Consider the following 23,905-nt stretch of genomic DNA (forward strand, 5'->3'; position numbering starts at 1 on the left):
AAACACAGTCCACTTTTTCCTGGATTTGCCCAGGAGTTGCATTCCTGAATCAATACTATGTGTTCATGTGTGAAACAAAGTTCAGTTCCCGGATCAGATAGTTATGGGCAAATGTTCTACCTACAGGAACACCCAGTGAGAAACTTGGAATTTCCATGGAAGGCGGGGCCACTCTGTATGCAGAACTGCTCAAGGATTGCAGGACATTTACTAACCTTGACTCCTGCCCACTAAGTAGCATTAGCACACTTGATCATTGTGACAACACCAAATTGCCCTCCTCTGAAGTTCTCAAGTGCTCCGGGGCATAGAGTGGGATTAGCACAGGATCAAGACAGAGCGCTCATCTCAGTCTGCTAATTAGTGAGTGGGCTGAAGCCCGTTGTAAGTAAGGGCAAGCCGACAGGTAAGCCTGGGCACACTCTGTTGTGTGGCCCCTTTGTTTATGATAGAAACACTACTTCGCACTCTGTTGGGGAAAGGGTGGGCTGGAATAGAGCATGCTTATCAAACCTTACTGCATCTATGAATCACCTGGGAATCCTGTTAAAATTAGCAGGTCTGGGGTGAGGCCTGAGATAGGGCATTTCCCACAAGCTCCTGGGTGATGCTGCTGCTGCTGCTGTGTAGAAGAGACAGGTACCTAACTCGACAGGACTGGGCTGAAGGTTGGAAACATCAGTGCCTAATGCCTAGAGGAACTGTCATCCATGTTTCTTTTTCTTGGTAAGAATGCCTTCCCCCCACTCCTTTTCATCCTTCAGATTGATGAAAACCAGCACACTAGTGTAGAGCTCACTCATTTGCATAGGCTTTCTGGTTCATATCATCTCTAGGGTGGGGAAGCAATAGGAACATTTTGTTTAAAGGTCACTTTAGCTCTAATGGTACAGAAAATATGGCATAGAGATTTTATTTATGTCCTCGAAGGATTTAATTAGGCGTAATTTGACATATTGTTAACAGATACTGCAAAGACAATTTACTTGAGCATAACATCTAATTCGAAGAATTACTCACAGGTAATTGAGAATTTTCTGTAAGAATCTATTAAGGAGAAAATTGTTATTTGGTTCTGCATTCAAGAAACAGATATACAACCTGCATGCTATACATTGCTACTCTTGTGCCCAAGGTGTGGCAAGCAGGTATCTAGGGCTCAAAATTTAAGGTGGTGTCTTCTCTCAGGGTTATGCTAGTGTGTGGTTGGCATGTGAGTGTGAGTGGCCCTTAAATTTTGTATCCTGGGCACCTCCCTTGCCTCACCCTAGTTCTGACTCTGCCAGGACCTGAGACATGCACTGCTAGGAGATGATGCCTATAATGAAAATTTCATGGTGGATGCCTCATTTACCTGGATGAAGATTTTCTTCCATGTATCTCTGGTTGATTACTTGTTGTCTAGAACACTGTTCCTATTTGTAAGTTTTGTGGCTTGCCACAATAAACTCCATATAAAGCCACGCCAGACCTTTCCTTAAAGACGTAGAGGAAAGCATCTCAATAATTCTCTAAAATATATTTTTCATTCTCTGTATCTAACATTGTTTTGGGGTCTTTTTACAAACATCACATGATTTTACCATAGAATTAGATAGCTTGCATATTTCTTATTTTGAAAACTTACCTAAGAGTGAGAATCTCTAGGTTTAGTGAATAAGATGGGCAAAGCAAACCAAAGCACAGAATATGAAAGTCAAAACCATATACACACTAACATCCCTCCCCCACATGACTTGTAGTCATGATTAAATTATGAACAATTTGTTATTTTTGAAAGAGAATGAGATCCCAAAGGCCAAACCCGACACTTGAAATCTTTCTATTGGAAAAGGCAGTTTAGAAGGCTACAGAGCTAGGTTTCAGTGGTTTTCCTTCAGCCCCACTGCATCACAGAGGCCGAGAGTAAGAAGGGGATGTTTGGTCTGTGTAGAGGTGCAGGGGGCATGCTGGGGCTCGGCCAGGGCTGAGAGCTAGAGTCCCAGGATGTATCTCTTTCCGGGGTGCCAGAAGATGCTCACACTGTCAAAACAAAGTTTTTTTCTACCACATGTTAACCTAAGTATGTTAGCAATTTTAAAAAATTATTGGATTAATGAAAAACATAGTATTATAATGGCAATAACAAATATAATACAAAGAAATCTCATGACCCTTATAAATCACTAACTTGTTTTCATTTGCTCTCTTTGCAGCTTGTCTGTTCCCATGGTCCATGGGCATGTGACCTTTGTAATGACAGAGTCCCACACTCAGAAAGGCCCCACAAATTGTGTAACTGGTCATGTATGTATAAATGTATGTAGCTGTGTATAATTTTACATAGCTCTGGCGCCACTGCTGATTTGAAGTCGTGTCTTTTTTTCCACCCAAAATTATACCATAAGTATTTTTTCATACTGTTTTGTGCTCTTATACCATCTTCATGATGATTAGCTTTAATAGATTACATAGTATCAATACTTAATTAGGTATATGTATAATTAAGCTAACATTCCCATACCTTAATTTTTCCTTATTTGTTTGTTCTCATTTTTTATCAATTCTATAGCAATGAAAATCTTTGTGTATTTAGCTTTATACTTTGAATAATTTTATTCAGGATACATTCTCATGATGGGGTTCACTGGGCTACGCTGATCATATGTCTTGGTTTGCCTAAGACAGAACTGGTTTATGCCCAGTGTATTTGCTAATAGTACCCCCTTTTGATCTCAGAGGTGCCCCCATGTGGGCTATAATTTATGGTTTTCTTGGTATTACTGGGATTATGGTCAAGGAGCACTTTTAGAAGGGAGAACTGATAAAGTCACATGATGAACAACAAGACAATATATACCAAAACACCAGGTTATTTAGAAAAGATTCTCAAACTAGGTTTAAATTTTCCAATCACATAATTAATAAAAATGGAATTAATTAAATGAGGAGTAATAATTTGGGGCCTTTTTTAAAGCAAATACATGGTTATTAATGCCCCATGGTGGCAGGGATTAAGATATTAACTTTATTTTTAAAATCCACAAATACTTCAGGTATTATATTAAAATTTCCTTAATCCTCATAATATTACCAATTTAAAATCTGTGATACTTCAGAAAGGACTTCAACTGAGCTTTCTCTTTGCTCTATCAAGACAATAAAAAGGACATTGCTAAGTAAGGAACAGTGTAAGAAAGAGTGTAGGAAGCGGTGTTTATTCTTTTTTAATTACTTAAAAACTTCAGTAATTGCACTTTCTTACAGCTGCTTAGATTTATTTCCTGGTTTGCTAATTCAAATACTTCTTATCTATTCATTAAACAAGGGGCTTGTTCCAAGTATGAATGGGGTGTGCTATTTTGGTCAGTGTCTGAACACGACAGGGCAAAGCCTCATTTCCTTGAGAACACAGCACCATCAATACATGGCTTCTCCCCATTCCAGACAGGCTTGCCCCTTGAATTTGTTCTAAATTTGTGGTGTTTTGCTTTTCCACTAAAACTAGAGGCCACATTTTCAGGATAAATGCAAAAGCTCATGTGTCTCTGACACGTGCTTGGAGGTGACCTTTGTGAAACAAAAGCGCAGTCCAGGATGGAAAGGGCAGGGAGGTTTTGGCTGAACGTTTCCTCCCTCTTGAATGGGCATGTGGAGGTCAGGGGTGGAGGCCTGGGCTCTTCGTAGTTGCCTGGATCGTGAGGGCGGGGCTGCTGGGGAGATCAGGGAGCCTGCTCTGGGAAGATTAAAAAATGTTGAAGATTTGATGAAGTCTGCAAACTGTCCAGTCTGAGATAGTATCATTTTACTCTTTTCTTCAATACCTATTAGTTCTGTGGCCAGGGACACGTTACTTACCCTCTCTGAGAATGTTTCCTTGTTTGTCTATGACGGAGCAAGTTTCTCTGCACAGTTACTGGGCAGTGAGTTGGGACTAGGTTCCCAAAAGTGGAAGAAAAGACGAGGGATGCCTGTGAGGAGAAGCAGCCAGGGGCAAAAAATCAAGAGAGTTGGAGTTAAAGAAAAAAAAAAAGGAAGAAAGACTCAGGCAACAGTATGATCACACACAACAGCGTGGTGATTGTCAGAAGTGGGTGGGGAGAGGTACAAAAGGGACTTGGAGTGGTAAACACACAATACAATATACAGGTGATGTATTGTAGAATTGCAGACCTGAAATCTATATAATTTTATTAACCAATGCCACCCCAATAAATTTAATAAAAAATAAAATAAAAAAAGTTGGAGTTCGGTGTACTTTTCCCCATGCCTGAGGGAAGGAGATAAAGGAAATTTGGGCAGGATTAGCCATCTTGATTAGCTGGATCCAAATGGCTCACTAGCCATTTATGTCCAAGTCAGGAGGCATCTTTTCGGGTAGTGTAGGCTTCCAAGGGTTTGGTCTAGAGGTGACAAGCAGGTGGCAGTGGCCAGAGGTCTGAAACCAGGGTAGTAGGGCCGATAGTGCTTTTAAACTACTTCTGAGCTCGGCTATTCATCTCTTAAGCCTTTGTTTTTGATTCATCATTTTCTAAAAACCACCTTTCATTTAGACTCATGCACGATTCTATCCTTTATTTATTGAGTGCTGACCAGGGGCCCAGCAGTGGGAATGAAGATGAGCAAGGTGCAGCCTCTGCCCCTGGAGCTGTCAGAGTTCAGAATGGAGGCAGTTGTTACAGTTCAATGAATACATTAAGTTGACCTTGTGATGAAAGTGACATCCCTGCCCTTCTTTTTAGGAAGCAAGGCATATACATAGTATTTGTCCGGTGCCCAGTGCCAGGCTGGTATTGCATGGCTTAGTCAGCCTGCCATACTGGTCATATTTCACCCATATTTTCTGGATTTTCTGCCAGTCCTCTGTTGGGAAGTGGGGCTGGTGAGCACCATCTCATTTCCTGGTCCTTCTTGGTCACTGTCCTATGGTATTGGGAACTGCCCTTCCTGGTATCAGAAGCTATAACCCCTGCCAAGGCTAAGGCTGAGGGAGTGGCCTTGGACTGTAAGCCAGCAAGGAGACAAAAGCTTATCTCCCTGGCAGGAATGCTGCTTCTGCTGCTTTATTCATAACTGAACCCCAAAAAGCTTGGTCGGTTAGCCAAAGACGGGTAAGATTCCCCAAGGGGGGAACAATCTAAGACAGGCACAATCATATGGGAGGCCCCCAAGAAAGGACTTTGGGGGCTACAGCAAAAGGGGGTGATGGACCCTCACTCGGCTTTGACATAGCCTGAGTCCTCATTGTCTGGGAGAAAATCTCCTTATCTCTTAGCTGCCTTACTTTCCATGCTCCACCTAAGCCTGAAACAATGACAGGGTGGTGCAGCTCTGTGCTGAAAAGGGCGGGTTCCCCGGGTGATCAGGACTAAGAAAGAATATGCAAAATCCTCTGAAACCTGCTTTGTTTAGAATGCTCTCAGTTGAATGATAAGGGTCCAAGGAAGAAGTAAGTTTGTTCTTTAAAGTTTTACAGCTCTTTGACCCTGACTCAAAATAGGCCCTCAGACTTCCTTGTTATCTATTGTTTGATCCTTACTTCCTAGCAGTGAGTAATGAGCTTTCACCTGAATTCTTATTCAAACAGACCCAATAAAAAGCCTCTCTGGAGGGGGAACGGGAATGCTCCCCATGTGAGGAGTGTCCATGGTGCCCTTCAGGAGAGAGGGTGGCCAAGGGGTGCTCCCCATGTGAGGAGTGGCCCTTCTGTTCCTATTCCCCCACAGGACCTGGTTGTCTCTGTGTATGTTTTTAGCATGTTTCGACGAACATCCGCAGCAGAGATGGATACTGCTGGCCGGTATCATCCACACTATGGAGCCGACTTGGGTTTCCTTGCTTTGAGGTCAGGCCTCCGCCTCAGCAGGTAGATGGAGGGCCTCGTCCTTCTTTCTGGCTGCTGTCAGCACTGCTTCATGGGAAACCAGATCCTACACATCTGACCTTCTGGACTGATCCCCTATGTCTAATTATGTTCCCTTATATATTTTATCTTTATTTCTCTTATATATTTTATCCTACTCTGGGGAATTTCCTCCATTTTATTTTTTAACCCTTCTATTAAATTTTTAATTTTTTAGTCATCTTTGAATTTCAAAGAACTTTACTTGTTTTACACCTTTCTTTTGTTTTAAAATAGATTCACTGTTTTGCAAATTTTCTCTGATTCTATCAGTTAAGAGATTTTGAAATTTTCTTTTTTATTTCCAGCAGTTTCTTCTTATTTTTTTATTTTAAAAATGAACTTCTCTTTGCTTACACTAGCCTTTTTTTTTTTTCCTGTGGAAGACTTTTTACAAACACCTGGTAATTCCTGATTGTCTCTTTATGTTTTAAAATGAGGTGCTAAAAGTTGATTGGGAGTTCCGTTGGGGGGGTAGGGGCTGGGGCTGGTTGATTGCTATCTTTTTTTTTTAATTGCAATTTTTTTTAAGATTTTATTTTATTATTTATTTTTTTAGGGAGGGAAGGGAGGGAGAAAGAGAGAGAGAGGAACATCAATGTGCAGTTGCTGGGGGCCATGGTCTGCAACCTAGGCATGTGCCCTGATTGGATATCGAACCTGCAACACTGTGGTTCGCAGCCCACACTCAATGCACTGAGCTATGCCAGCCAGGGCTGATTGCTATCTTGAAGGATAGAGTGATTGAACAAGGAGCCAGCCTGCCCTGGGACTCTAGGCTACTCCCAAATGGGAGAATGTGAAGGTCCTTTACCTTGTCTAAAGGGGAAGTTTCCAATGTCCTACCAGGGACAGCAGATTCTGGTGTGAAACATTCTGTGTGAAGTTGTGGTGCCTGACTCATCCATATGTTGGCTGTTCTGGCAGCTATGGATGCATAACGAGTTTCCTCAAACCTTGGTGGCTTAAAACAACAATCATTTGTTACCTCTGGAACAAATGCACTCCGGCAGTGGGAGTGGCTCTGACTGGTGATGTGGATTTAGGATTGCTCATAAAGTGGGGCTACAGAAGGCTTGACAGGAGCTGGAAGACGCACTTCGGAGGTGACTCCCTCGCAGGCCGAGAATATTCGTGCTGTTGGCACTGTCCTCTCCACATGGTCTCTCCAGAGGGTTGCTTGAGTAGCCTCACAGCAAGACAACAGAGTGGAGGCGGCAGCAAAGCCTTTTAAGACCTAACCTTAGAAGTCACATCTTGTCACTTGTGTTTATTCTATTGGTCACGTAAGGCTATCCTTTATTTAGTGTGGGAGGTGACTACACAAGTGTATTCCAGGAGGTAAGGATCACTGGAAGTCTTCTTCGAGGACGGCTGCCACACTGACTTCCAGTTTGTCTTCCTGTTTTCAGCTTTACGTTTTCTGCTCATTTTCTGAACAAATTTCTAATTCTAAGTCTCCCTGGGGTTCTGTCAAGAAGTCAGGCAAACTCATGTCCTTGTTTCCCTACCTGCCTCTATGTGTACATTATACTACACCTTCCTCCTTAGGAGGAATAAGAGAAATGCATTTGATCGACTTGTGATTTTTAACTTGAAGTCAGAAATTGCATTTTTTAAAAAATGCAGCCCCCCCAGAGTGAGACATTGTTTTATTTTATGGACTAATTTTCTGATTATTTCTGGGAATGAATTCCCTGCCACTAATAACTAAGAACACCTAGTTAATCTAACTGATGAGAGATTTAAGGAAACACCTTTAGTTTATCTGTAAAATGTAATACTATGTGTAGTATGCTGCTTGACACTTAAATTTTGTTAGTCTTGTTTTGGTATTGTAAAATCAGGACTCGATTTATAATGGGTTTCCTGTTATGAAGTTTACACTGTGTTTTAGTAGCAGGAGAAAAAGATGGCTTGGGTGACTGGCGACCCTGTCACTTTTGTGGCTGAAGCAACTCTATAATGTACCGTTTTCTATCATTAAAAACATCTCCTTCCCTCACCACATACAATCCTCTCATAAATATTTACAGCTCTCCATTCCCTAGACTTTTTATTACAGAGGTCTTCATTTACCATGATGTAGAGCTCTATCTAGTTTTTCGGGTAATAAAGGGCGCACATTTTTCTTTTGAAGCCAGTAAGAAACCAAATTGAAAGAGCCAAAAGATGTCTCATGATATGGTTAGTTTTACATTCAAGTGTCCCTTTTTGTCTTTAAAAAAAACTGAAAGCCAAAATATAACTACTAAATAATTCATGTTCATTGCTTGAAGAATTAGAAAACATATAAAACCAGAAATAAAAATGATAACCAAAATGACACATAATTTTACCACTTTCTTCTTGGTCTAGATCCCTTTTGGTTCGTTTTCTGCACATACATGTTCATTATTCTCTGTGTAAATTTTGCCACTTAGTGCTTTACGACCATCGTTCCTTAGTAAGAAATATAAACCAGTCATTTGTCGATTATACCTCAATAGGGCCAATGTTTAAAAACTTAAAAAAGAAATACAAGCCTAAGTCATCAAATTTAATGTTAACATACTATTTCATTTTATGAATTCAATAATATATTTAACCAATTCCCTACCAATGGATATTGAGGTTTCTATAAAATCTTTGGTATAGTAAACAATACTCCAAGGAATATTCAAATATGTATGCATATATATTTATCTATATATCTATATACAAAGGTACTTTGACTATTTCTGAGGGGTAGATCCTTTGAAATAGAATTTTTAAGTTACAGGATATGCACATTTTACACGGTCAGCTTGATCTCTGAAAGGGTGGAGACATTTATACAACCACAAACATGTATTGGAATCTCCAGTTCTCCACACCCTCTATAGCACCAGTATTAATCATTCTTTTACTATTTCCCAATGATAGTATTCCATTTCCACCTTTACTTTCACTCTCCACCCTTCTTCACCCTGCTCTTTGTGCTTAGCGGGCTCCTTGCCCTCTGGCTTCCTAATGGGGCAGCCAGTGGAGCCACTGTCAGGAGACCGACAGACAGAAAGAGAGTGAGGTCAGTGCATTTATTCTTCCACTCCCTCTCTGACAGGTCAATGCGGGGTGAGCTGCATCCTTCTACCAAAGGCCATGGCCCCTGTCTCATAGTCTCTACTCCTTCTGTGTTCACTTGTTTTCTGACCTAGGGTGGGAAGGGGCTCACCCCTGGGCTATTGCTGGCCCTTGGCACTTCACCACCTCTGGTTGGTTTCCCTTAGCACTGTCCACTTTTTTAAAGACCCCTCACATTAAACTCTCCCCAATCACCTTGCTTGAGTGTGCCTTGTTTTCTGCCAGGATTCTTGCTAATAGATGTGAAAAATAATATCTTATTTCTTGGGTAACATTTTGTCTCAGATATGACAATCTGCCCCTCCCCTCAATTTGTCATTCAACCTTGTCTTCAGTATGTTTGTCATTCAGCGTTAAATAGCTTGATGCAATCAGATTTATTGACATTTTCTTTGTTATGTCATGTTTGGAATATTCTTCCCAACTTTGATTGTGCAAATATCCATCTGAATTTCCTTGTTTTCTGTTTACCATCACATTTTTAATCTTTGTATCTTAAGTTCATCTACAGTTTATTCTAATTGAAGGGATAAATTAGGGATAAGGTTTTCATTTCTTCTTTTTTATTATATATTATTTTTTTAAAATTCATTTTTAGAGAGAGGAGAAGGGATGGAGAAAGAGAGGGTGAGAAACATCAATGTGTGGTTGCCTGTTGCGTGCCCCCTACTGGAGACCTGGCCTGCAGCCTAGGCATGTGCCCTGATGGGGAATTGAGCCAGTGACTCTTTGGTTTGCAGGCTGGCACTCAGTCCACTGAGCCACACCAGCCAGGGCTCATTTCTTCTTTAACCACAGATTTTTCTCCAGTTTTCCCAAACTGGAGAAAACTGGAGAAAAGTAGTCTTTTCCCAAGACTACTTACTGAATATTTATCATTTCCTCACTAATTTCAAGCTCTTTCTTTCTATTGTCATTGACTACTTATTTGTTATGTTTCATTGATTTATATGTCTCTTCTGGCTCCCTTCTCAAGCCTTTTTTATTTTTATAACTTTAAAATATACTTTAAAATATGGTAGAATAAGTTTTACCTCATTACTTCTGTTTTTCAGAAAATTTCTGGATATTCAATTTTCATGTTATTCTTCTAAGTAAACTAGGATTTTTTTATGATCTCTTTGTTCTAAAGGTGTGTTAAGATGTCATTGTACTGTATTCACATATTATTTTAGAGAAAATTGACATTGTTTCAATTTTGAGTCTTCCAATCCAGAAATATGGTTAGTATATGAGTTCTATCCAGAAAAAGTCCCAGCACTGTTAGTACAATGAGAATGATTTGTGCAACCTTCAAGTAACCTGGAAGCCAAGGAGAGTGGACTGTAATGTGCATATGCATGAACAATAATGACTTCATTGCACTAGTCAGTGGGGGCAGTAGGTGCTATTGAATATGTGTACTGTGTGGCTGTTGCATTCAAAATGAGCAAGTAGAGCAATAAATCTACATCAAATTTTGCATTAAGCTTGAACATTCCTCCATGGAAACTGTTTGGATGATTCAGAAGGCTGCACCTATGGGCAACTGGTGATTGGCAGCTTCATTGAGACAACATGCCCACTTTTGCACCATGTCATGTGCAGAGTTTTTGGCGAAACATCAAATCACCCAGGTGACTCAGACCCTGTACAGCCTAGATTTGGCACCTAGCAACTTTTGGCTTTTCCCAAAACTAAAATTACTTTTAAAAGGAAAGAGATTTCTGACCATCGATGAGATTCAGGAAAATACGAGGGGGCAGCTGATGGTGACTGGGAGAACTGTGTGAGGTCCCAAGGTGCCTACTTTGAAGGGGACTGAGGTGTCATTTTCCTATGAATAATGTTTTTTGTATCTTGTTAAATAAATATTTCTATTTTTCATATTACATGGTTGGATACCTTCTGGACAAACTTCCTCCTATATTTACTTTAGTCTTTTAATGTATCAGTATAGTTTCTTCACATATCTTATATAATTCTTATATTAAAAATAAATTGTCATTGCTATTGTAGAATTTTTACTCTTGTTGTGAAAAGATGTGGTGAGGGAGAGAGAGCATTTTTCCACATGAATTTTGAAAAATCCCTAGCAGGTTTAAACTTAAATTTATTAGAAGCTACTTTGCAAGCATTTCATTTTCCCTAATATTTGTATTCACAGTAACTGAACTAGCAATTTCACATTAATCTATAATTATGTGTTATATAGCGTAATTGTTCATTCATAAATGTATAATGGACTTCCACTTCTAAGACCATACAGTACCTTAATATTTATACTTTAAATTTTACTAAACATTAGTGGCATCCCACAATGACCTTATGAGGAAAGATTCATATTTAAAAATTAATTATCTATAGAAATAAAAGCTCCTCATACAAACATTTCAAGAGAGCAGCACCAATGCTAAAAAAAAATTGTGTGGAGATTGAATAGCCCTAAATTTTTCAAAGCTCTCATTAAAGTGAACAACTTTTACTGCAATAAGATGAATACTAATATTAACTCTAGAGAATTTAAGTACAAGATATATAACAAAAGATATCTCTATCTCACTTTCCAAATGAGCTTAGCAGTGTAGAAAATTAACATTACAAAATTTTTATAGATACCCAAACTAAATTTCTAGACATTTGTTTTCTACAGTGCACCTAAATTTTGTATGCATTGTTTTGAATTCCTCAATTTAGTTAATGAGCTTTTTTTAAAAATAGACTTTATGTTTTAGAGCAGTGTCAGGTTGACAGAAAAACTGAACAGAACGCACAGAGATTTCCCATATTCCCCCCACCCCCACTCATGCTTAGTTCCGCCATTATCAACATCCCCCACCAGAGTGGTACCTTTGTTACCAGTAAACCTACTTCGACACTTCATTATCATCCAAAGTTTACAAGAAGGTTCACTCTTGGTGTTCTACATTTTATGGGTTGGGATGAATGCTTAATGACATATATTCATTATATTATCATACAGAATAGTTTCACTTCCCCCAAATTCTCAGTGTCCTGCTTATTCATACCTCCTTATCCCAACCCCAGGAAATTGCTACTGTTTTTACCGTCTACATAGTTTTGCTTTTTCCAGAATGTCATATAGTTGGAGACATAAACTGATGTTTTTCACTTAGGAACGTGCATTAAGTTTCCTCCATGTTTTATCACAGTTTGATAGCTCATTCTTTTTTAGCACTGAATAATATTTCATTGTCTAAATGTACCAGTTCATCTATCCAATCACCTAACTGAAGAACAGCTTGGTTGCTTCTAAGCTTTGGCAATTATGAATAAAGCTTCTGTAAATATTTGTGTGAAGGATTTTGTGTAGCCATAAGTGTTCATCTCCTTTGAATAAATACCAAGAGGCAAATACCAAGTGTTTGGAAGATGATATAGTAAGAGTATGTTTAGTTTTGTTAGAAATTGGCAAACTATTTTCCAAAGTAGCTGTACTATCTTGCACTCCCATCAGCAATAAATGAGAGTCCTATTGTTCCACATCCTTGTCAGCATTTGGTGTTGTCATTGTTCTATATTCTAGCCATTCTAATAGGTGTGTAGTGGTATCTCATTGTTTTAATTGCATTTTCCTGAAGACAAATAACGTGCAATAATTTTTCATATGCTTATTTGCTGTGTGTATATCTTCTTTGGTGAGTTGTCCATTTAAAGGGCTTTTCTTTTTGTTGCTAATGTTTCAATTGAGGATATAGCTGCAGGACAGAACATGCATTAGTGAATTTAACAAACTGGTCAACTGAGATATGGGAAGGTTAAATGGCTCATATTATTATATGTTCTGTCATGGCCTTAGTTCAGGTTCTTTAGACTTTCAGCTTCTCCAGCTGTAGGAGTCCTCTTGCCTATGTCGTCTAAATCGTTTATTGTGGTCCTTTGTACAGTGACCTTTGTGAAGACATGCCCCTCTTGCTTAAAGGTTTCAAAGAGAAATGAAAACCTTGAAAGCTCCTTAGGCCTATTGTACAAACTTACCATGTCAAAGATTGCGTATGGTATCCCCAAGTCCATCCCTTCTGTAACCTGAGGCTTTAGTCAGCCTACCTTTTCCTTCTTTTCATATTCTGTTCACATTGTCCAGTTCTCTCGACCCTTTAAAACCCTACCCAAAATCTCAGGAGAGGTTCAAACACTAACTCTTTCATTGTGATTTTATTGAATTTTCTCATCTGAAATGAACACTTAAACACTTTATTTTTTCATTGTAATTTTTTTGCTCCTCTTTTATATACTTAATCATTTTTAACATATTTTATTTATTGATTTCTAGAGGGAGAAGAAGGAAAGGAGAAAGGGAGAGAGATATTAATGTGTGGTTGCCTCTCATGTGCCCCCCACTGGGGACCTAGGCCACAACCCAGGCATGTGCTCTGACTGGGAATCGAACCTTAGACCCTTTGATTTGCAGCCTATACTTAATCTACTGAGCTACCCCAGCCAGGGCTACTTAATAATTTTTGGTGCACATACTTTAATAATCATTCTGTCTAATAAGCACCTGATGGCAGGTAGAACGTGTTATTTATTCCTGCATACCTTGTTGTGCCTAGTGAAGTTCAGTTATTACACATAGCAATTTGTAAAACTGAGTGATAGCTCCTAGTGCCAAGACTCACTGTACAATGTTGACATTAGCTATAGTTGGACTATATGATAGAATATGTACAAATTAATATGTACTATTAATTTTACCTGGAAGAAGGGCAAAACATTTTTTTACAACTGTTTCATGTGCACTAATATATTTCTCCCTCTTCATGATTCTTTAATTAACCACATTAAGTGTCCTTTGAAAAAATGTAAAATATGAAAAGGAAACTAATCCTGGTTTTTACTTGAGTAGAAGAGAAAACACTATTATATTATAGGCATAATTTTTACTCTGAGTATGGCTGTCATTTAATTTTTAAATAGTTTACTCTTTTAATGTCAGTTTAATGTTGATTTAGGAATAATTTAACTGTTGTAAGTAGATGAGGATATTTTGCAAGTTTAAATATAGTGGAGACATTGATCATGAATATTTCTGTGAAGAGCGTAAAGAGAAGTTGTCAATGGCTTAATTTCTTAAATTGAAATATAATTGACATACAGCATAATGATTCAACATTTTTATACATTGCAAAGTGATCACAACAGTCAGTCCACCACCATCTGTCATCATGAACAGCTACCAAAAATTCTTTTCTTGTGATGACAACTTTGAAGATTTACTTTATTAGTTACTTTCAAATTTGCAGTACAGGGTAGTATTGACTGTAGGCACCGCACCATGCATCACCCTCCCACAACTTACTTTATAACTGGGGGTTTGTGCCTTTTGGTCTTCCTCACCTGTTGCAGCTCCTTCCCCTCCTCTCTGGCAACTACGAATCTGTTCTCTGTATCTATGAATTTGGTTTGGTTTGCTCCTTTATTCTGATATTTTTAGGTTCTGTGTATATTTGGTCGGAAGTTTATTCTCCCAGCACTTTGACTATGTCATGTCACTCTCTGCTGGCCAGAAAATTTCTGCTGAGACATCTGCTGATAGTCTTATGGGGGTTTGTACATAATAAGTTGTTTTCTTTTGCAGCTTTTAAGATTAACTTATTTTTTAAATTAAATTTATTGGAGTGACATTGGTTAATTGTCTTTAACTTTTTATATTTTAATGATAATATGTCTTGGCACATTTCTTTGAGTTCAACTTGTTTGAAACTCTGAGCTTCTTGGATCTGGATATGTTTCCCTCTCTGGGAAAGAATAACTTTCAGCCATGAAATTTTTTATATCCAGACTTGATCCAACTCTAGTATTTTTAATTTTTTTCCCCGTGACCATTTATCCCCCTTATACACTCCTCCACTCTGTAGTCACCATCCTGTTGTCCATGTCCACGAGTCCTTTTCCCTTTTTGCTCTATCCCTCCACCCCCTAACTTTTTCCATAGCTGTCATCCTGTTCTCCATCTATGACTCTGCCTCTATTTTGCTTATCTGTTTGTTTTTTTCCATTTATGCATCTATGTATGTATGTATGTACTTTTTCCCATTACTATTTAGTCCCCTTATGTCCCCTCTCCCTGCAATCACCATGCTGTTGTCCATGTCCATGAGTCCTTTTTCCTTTTTGTTCAACCTCTCCACCCCCTAATTTCCCCCTTACCTCGCTAGCTGTCATCTATCCTCCATGTATGAGTCTGTCTCTATTTTGCTTGTTAGTTCAGTTTGTTCATTAGATTCCACATATGAATGAAATATGAGGAATCTTTCTCTAATTGATTTACATCACTTACCATAATATTCTCCAAATCCATCCATGCTTTTGCAAAGGGTAAGATTTTTCTTTTTTATGGCTGAGTAGTATCCCATTGTGTAAATGTCCCATAGTTGTTTTATCCACTCACTACTGATGGATACTTGGGCTGCTTTCATATCTTGATGATTGTAAATAATGCTGCAATTATTACAGCATTTATTTAGGGGTGCTTATGTTCTTTTGAATTAGTGTTTTGGATTTCTTTGGATATATTTCTAGGACTGGGATGACTGGGTCAAAAGGCAGATCCATATTTAATTTTCTGAGGCATCTCCATACTGCTTTCCACAGTGGCTGCACCAATCTGCATTCCCACCAGCAGTGCAAAAGGGTTTCCTTTTCCCCACACCATCACCAGGACTTGTTTGTTGATTTATTGATGACGGCCATTCTGACCAGTGAGAGGTGACATCTCATTGTAGTTTTAATTTGCATCTCTCTAATGATTAGTGACATTGAGCATCTTTTCATATGTCTATTGGCCATCTGGTATATCCTCTTTAGAGAAGTGCTCATAGCAATATTTTATCTGATATATTCTGGGAAGGGAAACAAAAGAAAAACTGAGTGAATGGGACTTCATCAAACTCAAAAATTTTTTTGCACATTTGATAAGGGAGTAATATCCAAAATTTAAAAAGAATTTTTAACTCAACACCAAAAAACCCCATAAACAATTCAATTAAAACTGGGCAAAAGACCTTAACTCTAGAATTTTTAAGGTACTCACCTTTTAAAAATTTTCCAAAATTACTCATACAAGATTTGATATAAACAACTCTGTTTTCACCCTAATATTTATCAGTTTATAGACTAGTCAATTAAATGAATAAGTATAACAAGTCTTATTGGCTTTCATAATTCCGGTGAAAACTTAACCAACTTTTGTTAAAATTTAACTCCATTTGTATAATCCCTGTCATGAAGTGGGGTGTGTGTGTGCCCTGGTCTGGAGGGTCTACATACCATTGGCATCTACTCGTATAATTTCTGGGAGAGAATCAGGTATTCTGTGTTTTGGTGTGTGGGTGGAAGATAGTTATAATGACTTCTTCCATACTTTACTTTTCTATATTCATGTTTTGCAGTTTTCTATCATAGAGGGTGGTTTGACCATGAATGATTATTGCATTAAAGAATGGTCACTAAAGTGCTTTTATCAAATAGTAATATTCTATAGAGCCAGGTATTAATGTTCTTTGCATTAAGCAGGAAAATGCATATGAAGTGGTTAGCACGTGTAAGCACATGATAGATGTCTGACCAATATTAGTTGAATTTTAGTCCACATTCTCCTTTGAAGACTAATGAGGAGGTTAAAGTAGCCTTAGAAGTTGTCTTTGGGAGACTCTGTAATAGGGGTAAAAATGTTTTTTTTCCCTTAGGAATATTTAAGATCCTTTGGTTATTTAGGGATAAACAAAACTTGTCTTTTTTTCTGAGACAAAGAGACAGAGTTGGGAGTTGTCCAGAAAGTGTGTCCACTATACTTGTAGTCCTAAATTTTGTCCTAGTTGAAAACTGGTGAGGTTGGAGCAATTCTTTTTGCACCTCAATGAAAGGCCCAAGGAGATCTTTATCCATTGCTGTGGCTTAAAGGGCAAACAGCTACCACCAGGGAGATATTTCTCGACCTAGAAAACATTTAGTTCAATGTGTTAGATATCTGACTTAGCTCCTGCACAATCAGGAAATGACACCATTATGTCTCTAGCTGGGGATCCCATGTGGGAGCTCACTGAGTTCCTTTCAGAGGGTCCATAAAATCACTACTGTTTCCATAATTACACTAAGATGTTATTTGCCTTTTCACTCTCATTTTCTCATGGATATGCAGTGAAATTTTTCTAGAGATTAAATGATTTGTACTACTGCAACACAGTGAATGCAGAAGCAGATAGAATAACACAATTGACATCTGTTAAGCCAAATATTAACCAGATTTGCAAAAATGTAGAATAATGCTATCTCTCATTAATTTATTTTGTTTTTAAGATACAGTTATTTTCTTTTTAAAATATATTTTATTGCTTATGCTTTTACAGTTGTCCCAATTTTCCCCCTTTGGCCCTTCCACCCAGTACCCCCATTCCCTCCAGGAATACTGTCCCTCTTAGTTCATGTCCATGGGTTGTGCATGTAAGTTTTTTGGCTTCTCCATTTCCTATACTATTCTTAACATCTCTCTGTCTATTTTGTACCTACCAATTATGCTTCTTAATTCCTGCACCTTTCCCCCCATTCATCCCTTTCCACCTCCTAGCTGATAACCTCCAAATGATCTACATATCTGTGATTCTGTTCTTGTTCTGCTTGTTTGCTTAGTTTGTTTTTTTTAGAGTCAGCTGTTAATAGCTGTGAATTTGTTGCCCTTTTAATGTTCATAGTTTAGATCTTCTTTTTCTTGAATTTAAGTTCTTTTAACATTTCATGTAATAATGGCTTGGTGATGATGAACTCCTTTTGCTTTACCTTGTCTGGGAAACACTTTATCTGCCCTTCCATTCTAAATGATAGGTTTGCTGGATAGAGTAATCTAGGTTGCAGGTCCTTGCTTTTCATCAATTTGAATACTTTTTGCCAGTCGTTCTAGTCAGCAAAGTTTCTTTTGAGAAATCAGCTGACAGTCTTATGGGAACTCCTTTATAAGTAACTCTCTGCTTTTCTCTTGCTGCTTTTAAGATTTTCTCCTTGTCCTTAACTTTTGGCATTTTAATTATGATGTGTCTTGGTGCGGGTCTCTTTGGGTCCAACTTTTTTTGAACTCTCTGTGCTTCTTGGACTTGCATATGTATTTCCTTCACCAAATTAGGGAAGTTTTCTTTCATTATTTTTTCAAATAAGTTTTAAATTTCTTGCTTTTCCTCTTTTTTTCTGGCATCCCTATGACTTGGATGTTGATACATTTGGAGGTGTCCCAGAGGGTTCTTATACTAACCTTGTTTTTTGAATTCTTTTTCCTTCTTGCTGTTTTCATTGATGCTTATTTTTTCCTATGTTCCAAATCATTGATTGAATCTTGGCTTCATCCCCTTCACTATTGGTTCCCTGTAGATTTTTCTTTATTTCACTTACTGTAAACTTCATTTCTTCCTGGGTCTTTTTTTTTATGCTGTTTCCATACTCAGTGAGTTCTTTGAGCATCCTGATTATCAGTGTTTTGAACTCTGCATCTGATAGGTTGGTTATCTCTGTTTTGTTTAGTTCTCTTTCTGAGGTTTTGTTCTGTTCTTTTATTTGGCCCATATTTCTTTGTCTCCTCAATTTGGCAGCCTTCCTGTGTTTGTTTCTGTGTATTAGGTAGAGGTGCTTTGACTCCCTGTCTTAGTAGCATGGCCTATTGTAGAAAAAGCAACTTCAAATTTTGTGGGACAGAACCTTAGGTAATCACCAGGGCAGGGCAACCGGCTTCCCTACTTTGTGGCTTTGTGTGGGAGGACGGCTCAGAGAGGGGACAATGCCATTGCTTAAGTTCTGGAGGTTTGCCTGGCATTCTCCCTGTTTCCAGTCACTTCACTTACTTCCTGTATGTAACTGGTACCCTTCCAACTTTTGCCTTGGGGCTGTATCCCAGAGTGGGTGTGTCTGTGGAAGTTCTAAGTCTCTGTGGGCCCTTTAAGTGGAGTCTTCTGAAAATCTGGCAGTTTCTTCTGTTGCTCCAACCCCCACTGGTTTTTATACCCAGAAGTGATGGGGATTTATCTTCCTGGTGCTGGAACTCTTCTGAGCTTTGGGGTCTGGCCTGAGGTTGGTATGCCTTGCTCCTGAAGTATCCCTCCTGATTTTTATCTACCACACATGATTGCGGGACCACATGTTCTGCTGCCTCTTGGTGCCAGATCGAGTCTCTGCTTCTCCACCTGTCTCCATGTCTCCACCCCTCCTACCTGTCTGGATGAATGTGGCTTCTTTAAATCCTTGGTTGTTGGACTTCCATATAGCTCAACTTTTCTGTTTTGAGATCTAGTTGTAATTTTTTTCTGTACAGTGCAAGTTTACTTATACCTCTATCTTGCTCAGAAATCCAAAAAGTATATTCATTTTATAAAAATAAGCTATTTATGGTAACATTATTTTATCATTATTATTTATAAATAATAAATATTTCAATGTATTCTGTTTTAATTTGAAATATGGTAAATATTGTAAAATACCACCCATATGAGCAAAAAGCTTTTTGGGGTCCTTGATATTTTTTAAAGTAGAAAGAGGTCTTGTAATCAAATAGTGGAGAACCAATGATGTAGAAGGAGTGAGCTGGACTGAACCCTAGGAAATGGTACAGCCAAGAGGTATAGGATTTCTAATAATTAATATTTAACAGATTATATTATTATGGATACTTTATTCTAAACACTTTTAAGTGGAATAAATAAACTCTGAGAGCACTTAAAAGTTTTGCCTCAAACCTTTCAAGCAAAACCACACATATACAGATTAATGACAGGGACACACGCTCTACGGAAATACTGTAGAATTCTAGCAGGAGAGATGTTCATGTGAGCTGAATAAATTATCATGCCTGTGTAATAGCTGAGTCTTTTTAAATTTAAAATGTTCTAAAATTAAAGCATAGTTGGCATGCAACAGTATATTTGTTTCAGGTGTGCAACATACCGATTTGACGTTTATGTACCTTAGGATGTGATCACCGCACTAAGTCTAGTAACCATCTGTCACAGTGCCAAGTTATTACATCGTTATTAACTATGTTCCCTGTGCTGTTCACTAAATCTCTGTGGCTTGCTTATTTTACAGCTGGGAATTTGTACCTCATTTTTTTTTCACCTTTTTCCCTCATCCCCCCCCTTCCCTCTCTCCATCAACAGGACAAACTAATGGCCTCTCTGCTTTCACTGTTATGGAAAAATATTTTAAAGATTTTATTTATTTGGAAACATTGATATATGAGAGATACATTGACTGGTTGCCTCTTGCAAGCCCCCACCTGAGGACCTGGCCCACAACCCAGGCATGTGCCCTGACCAGGAATCAAACCTGTGACCTTTTGGTTTGCAGGCTGGGGCTCATTCCACTGAGCCACACCAGCCAGGGTAGTAAAGTCTTTTAAAATGAATGCAAAAAGTCTGAATTTAACTAGTAAGCTTTGAAGGTTTCTAAAAAACCTCCTATTTTATTTTCTATATTAAAGAAGGGACTATTTTCTGACATTACAAACTCTATAAATTAATTCATACTTTGTTAATATCCTTTACTAATATTTGTCTTTATTATATGTGCTGGCAATTATCATGCATTGTTTTAAAGATATGAGGAAGATATAGATGCTCAAATACCAAGACAATGTAGTGATCATCAAAAAAATCATTAGTAATATAGATTCTCTGCCCTGATTCATCTTCATGAATCACAATGAACAACATGACCTATTTGTACATATTTAGTTTTTGAGGATTGGGTAACAATAGGTGATTCATTCCAGTGGTATCATTAAGAATCAGGAGCTGCTAGAAAGGTGTATTTTTGGAATAACATTTTATTAATTGCCCACATAGTTTTCAATTAGTATCTCACCCCTAATTATTCCAAAATTTCATCCTTGAGTGTGCCTTTCTTAAAATAACACATCGCTTGTTTCATCACTTGCAAAAGGAATATGTATTCATTGTAGAAAATACAGTGAGCATGGAGATGCTAAAGGAATTAAATATTACGAGTAGGTCCTTCATATTAACATTTTGGTACATGTCCTTCTAGTCCTTGTTGACGTGTAAATAAATGCATGCATATTTTTTTGCAAAATGGGACCTTACTGTACACTATTTACTGTTTTGTAAATTGCTTGTTTTCTCCAACAGTATTTTATTAACATTTTTCTTTCAAGTATACATTTCATTAGTTCTCACACTATCTCAAGTTCCTCTGATATTTTTATTGCCATTATCTTAAATTATGAGACTGTGTCACATTGTCATGAAGGTTAGATCACACCAGAAACTGACTGCTCACCAGGCTCAGGACATGGACAATAAATGCCACTGACAATGAAGCATGTTTCTATTTAAATTAGTGCACATTTAAAAAATTAGGCTTACCTGCGTGACTCTGTAGAATCTACTTCATCCACTTAGATTAGAGCTGAAAGAAAAGGGATACAGGCTGGGTCCAAAGTGGTAAAAGATGAACAACTCAGATGCTGATAATAAATGGGAAGGACTCCTGTGGCTTCAGACCAGAGGGGTCATTATTTATGAGGCCAGCAGACTAAAGATCCCTCAGCTTGCTGCACTGTTAGTTAGATGGAGGACAGGCAGGTTTTCATTTCTCACTTATTGCTGTTTATGGAGCACACACGTGTTTGTTATTTATTTGAGAGGTGGGAATGACCACAGTGGGATGGCTGCCTGCGGAGGCTTGTGAAAATTAGCTAGATACCACGGCTTGGCCGCCTCGGTGTAAGATGCTGAGAGTTTGTGGCAACATGGAGGAGCAGAGGAGGTGAATCCAGGCTGTGAAACTAACGCAGAAAATGTTGAAATATTTACTAATTCACTTATAAATGACAACAATAAACTCATTATGTTACCATAAGTTAGAATCCAGTAAATCTTAAAGTTTAAGACTGTTCTATATCATAGTGGCACATCGAGCTCTTTCATGCCCCCCTTTCCCCCTCCCCTAAGTTGCTGAGTCTGAGACCATGTGTTAGTTTGACTGATAGAACAGCTTGAAACTAGGCCATTTAAAATATAAGATGAATTCTTGGGGGTAGGTGAGAAAATATGCCATTCTGAAAAGCTGTCTTCTACTAAAATCATTGCATAATGGCATTCGGCAGCATTAAAAATGACATGGAGAAGAAATAGTGCTTCGAGAATAGAATTTCTCTGAGCTCTCTTCAGAGCCGGAGTCCTTCCAGAGAAATGCACTCTTGGTTGGCTCAGTGAAATTGGATCTCCAACAACTGTTCTCCCCAGGAGAGGCCGACCTGCATTGCACACTGGGCTCTTCATGGCGACAAAAATATGAGTCTCTGTCCTCCTCCACTCCCTTTCCCCATCCTGCCCCCCCAAAAGAAAAGAGCCCTTAGTGATGCTTAACCCTTAGAATGAGAGCTTGCCCTAGTCTATGAAACTATTTTTTTTTAAGTTTCATGTTTTCTCAGAAAACAAGGATTTCAAAGAGTTGGCAGTAAGAAGTCAAGAAATGGGCAGTAGGAAAAGGAAAAAGGAGGGAATACACATCTATTGAGAACCTACTAGTTCCATTTACTTTGTATGTTTTCTCAGTTAACTCCCCTTCGTGCTCTGTAAGTAGGTGTCAGTGTTTCCATCTTACAGAAGAGTTTACTGAAACTCAGGGAGGGTAAAAGATTTGCCCGAGACCACATGTGCTAAATAGAAGAAACCAGGTGCAAAGTGAGGTTTCTTCCACTTCAGATCATTTTCACCATAGTACCTGAGGCCAGGGAAAAGAAACAGGTGAAGTGCATGGCAGTGATGGAGGCAGGGGAGAGGAAGAAGTAAGACTGTTTTATGAGATTTATAGTTGGTATTTGTTGTTGCTGACATCTGTACTTGTAGTCGGTCCTACAAAGTAATATAAATGCAAAGAACTGCTTATTAACTGAAGCTGTTTAAAAACATGGTCATTAACCACTGATTAACAGGAGAGCTCTGTCCATGCTCACCCATCCACACTCTTTACATTATCAGAAGCATTTTTGCGATAATGTATTCTAATATCTGATAAGTTTTGTAAATGGCCCCATCTATCATTTATCTATGCCTATCTATCTACCTATCTATCTATCTATCTATGTATGTATCATTTATCTATCTACCCACCTGTCCATCTACCTGTCATCATTCCTCATGAATGCTATAAGTACATACATACTATATATATACACACACACACACACATACAGCTATATATACTTATACTACACATTCAAAAATTTTTTAATTCTTGAAACATCTTTAGGTTTTAAAGTCATTTAAAACAAATATAATAGCATTTTGTGATTAAAAATAATCTTTGCTCATGGAAGACAAGTTTAAAAGGATGATGAAAATAAAAATCACTCAAATCTTATGAGTCAGTGGAAACTACTGCTAGCAGTTCATTGCATTTCCCTATATTCTAAAATGTAAATGTTCAGAAAAAACCTATTTGTTTTGGGGTAATTACAGATTTACAAGAAGTTACAAAAATAGTACAGCGCCACCCCATGTACACACACACAGTCACAGCCAATGGTTACATCGCACAGAAGTACAGCATATTGTCAGAGCCCAGGGCCTGACACTCGTGCAGTATGTGTGTATGTAGTTCGGGCATTTGTATTACATGTACAAACTAAATCGTCTTTTTAACCTTTCTTCATTTGACAATAAGCTACACTGGGAAAATTGTTCATTACAATTGCTATTGCACCTACATTGATGACACTTTTTATGTTTATCGAGTATTCCACTACATAGACATACACATTTGTGTGCATTTTGGATGATTTCTTTATAGTAAATAGAATTCGGTGGTCTATGGCTATGGATATTTGAAAGGCATTTGCTACATACTACTGAATCACCTCTTGAAATGCATCAGTTTACACTCACGTGAACCAAAATAAATGATAATGCCCATATACCAGTG

This window comes from Phyllostomus hastatus, unplaced genomic scaffold, assembly GCF_019186645.2.
Source record: "Phyllostomus hastatus isolate PE091 unplaced genomic scaffold, TTU_PhHast_1.1 phas_scaffold_129, whole genome shotgun sequence".
Lineage (NCBI taxonomy): Eukaryota > Metazoa > Chordata > Mammalia > Chiroptera > Phyllostomidae > Phyllostomus > Phyllostomus hastatus.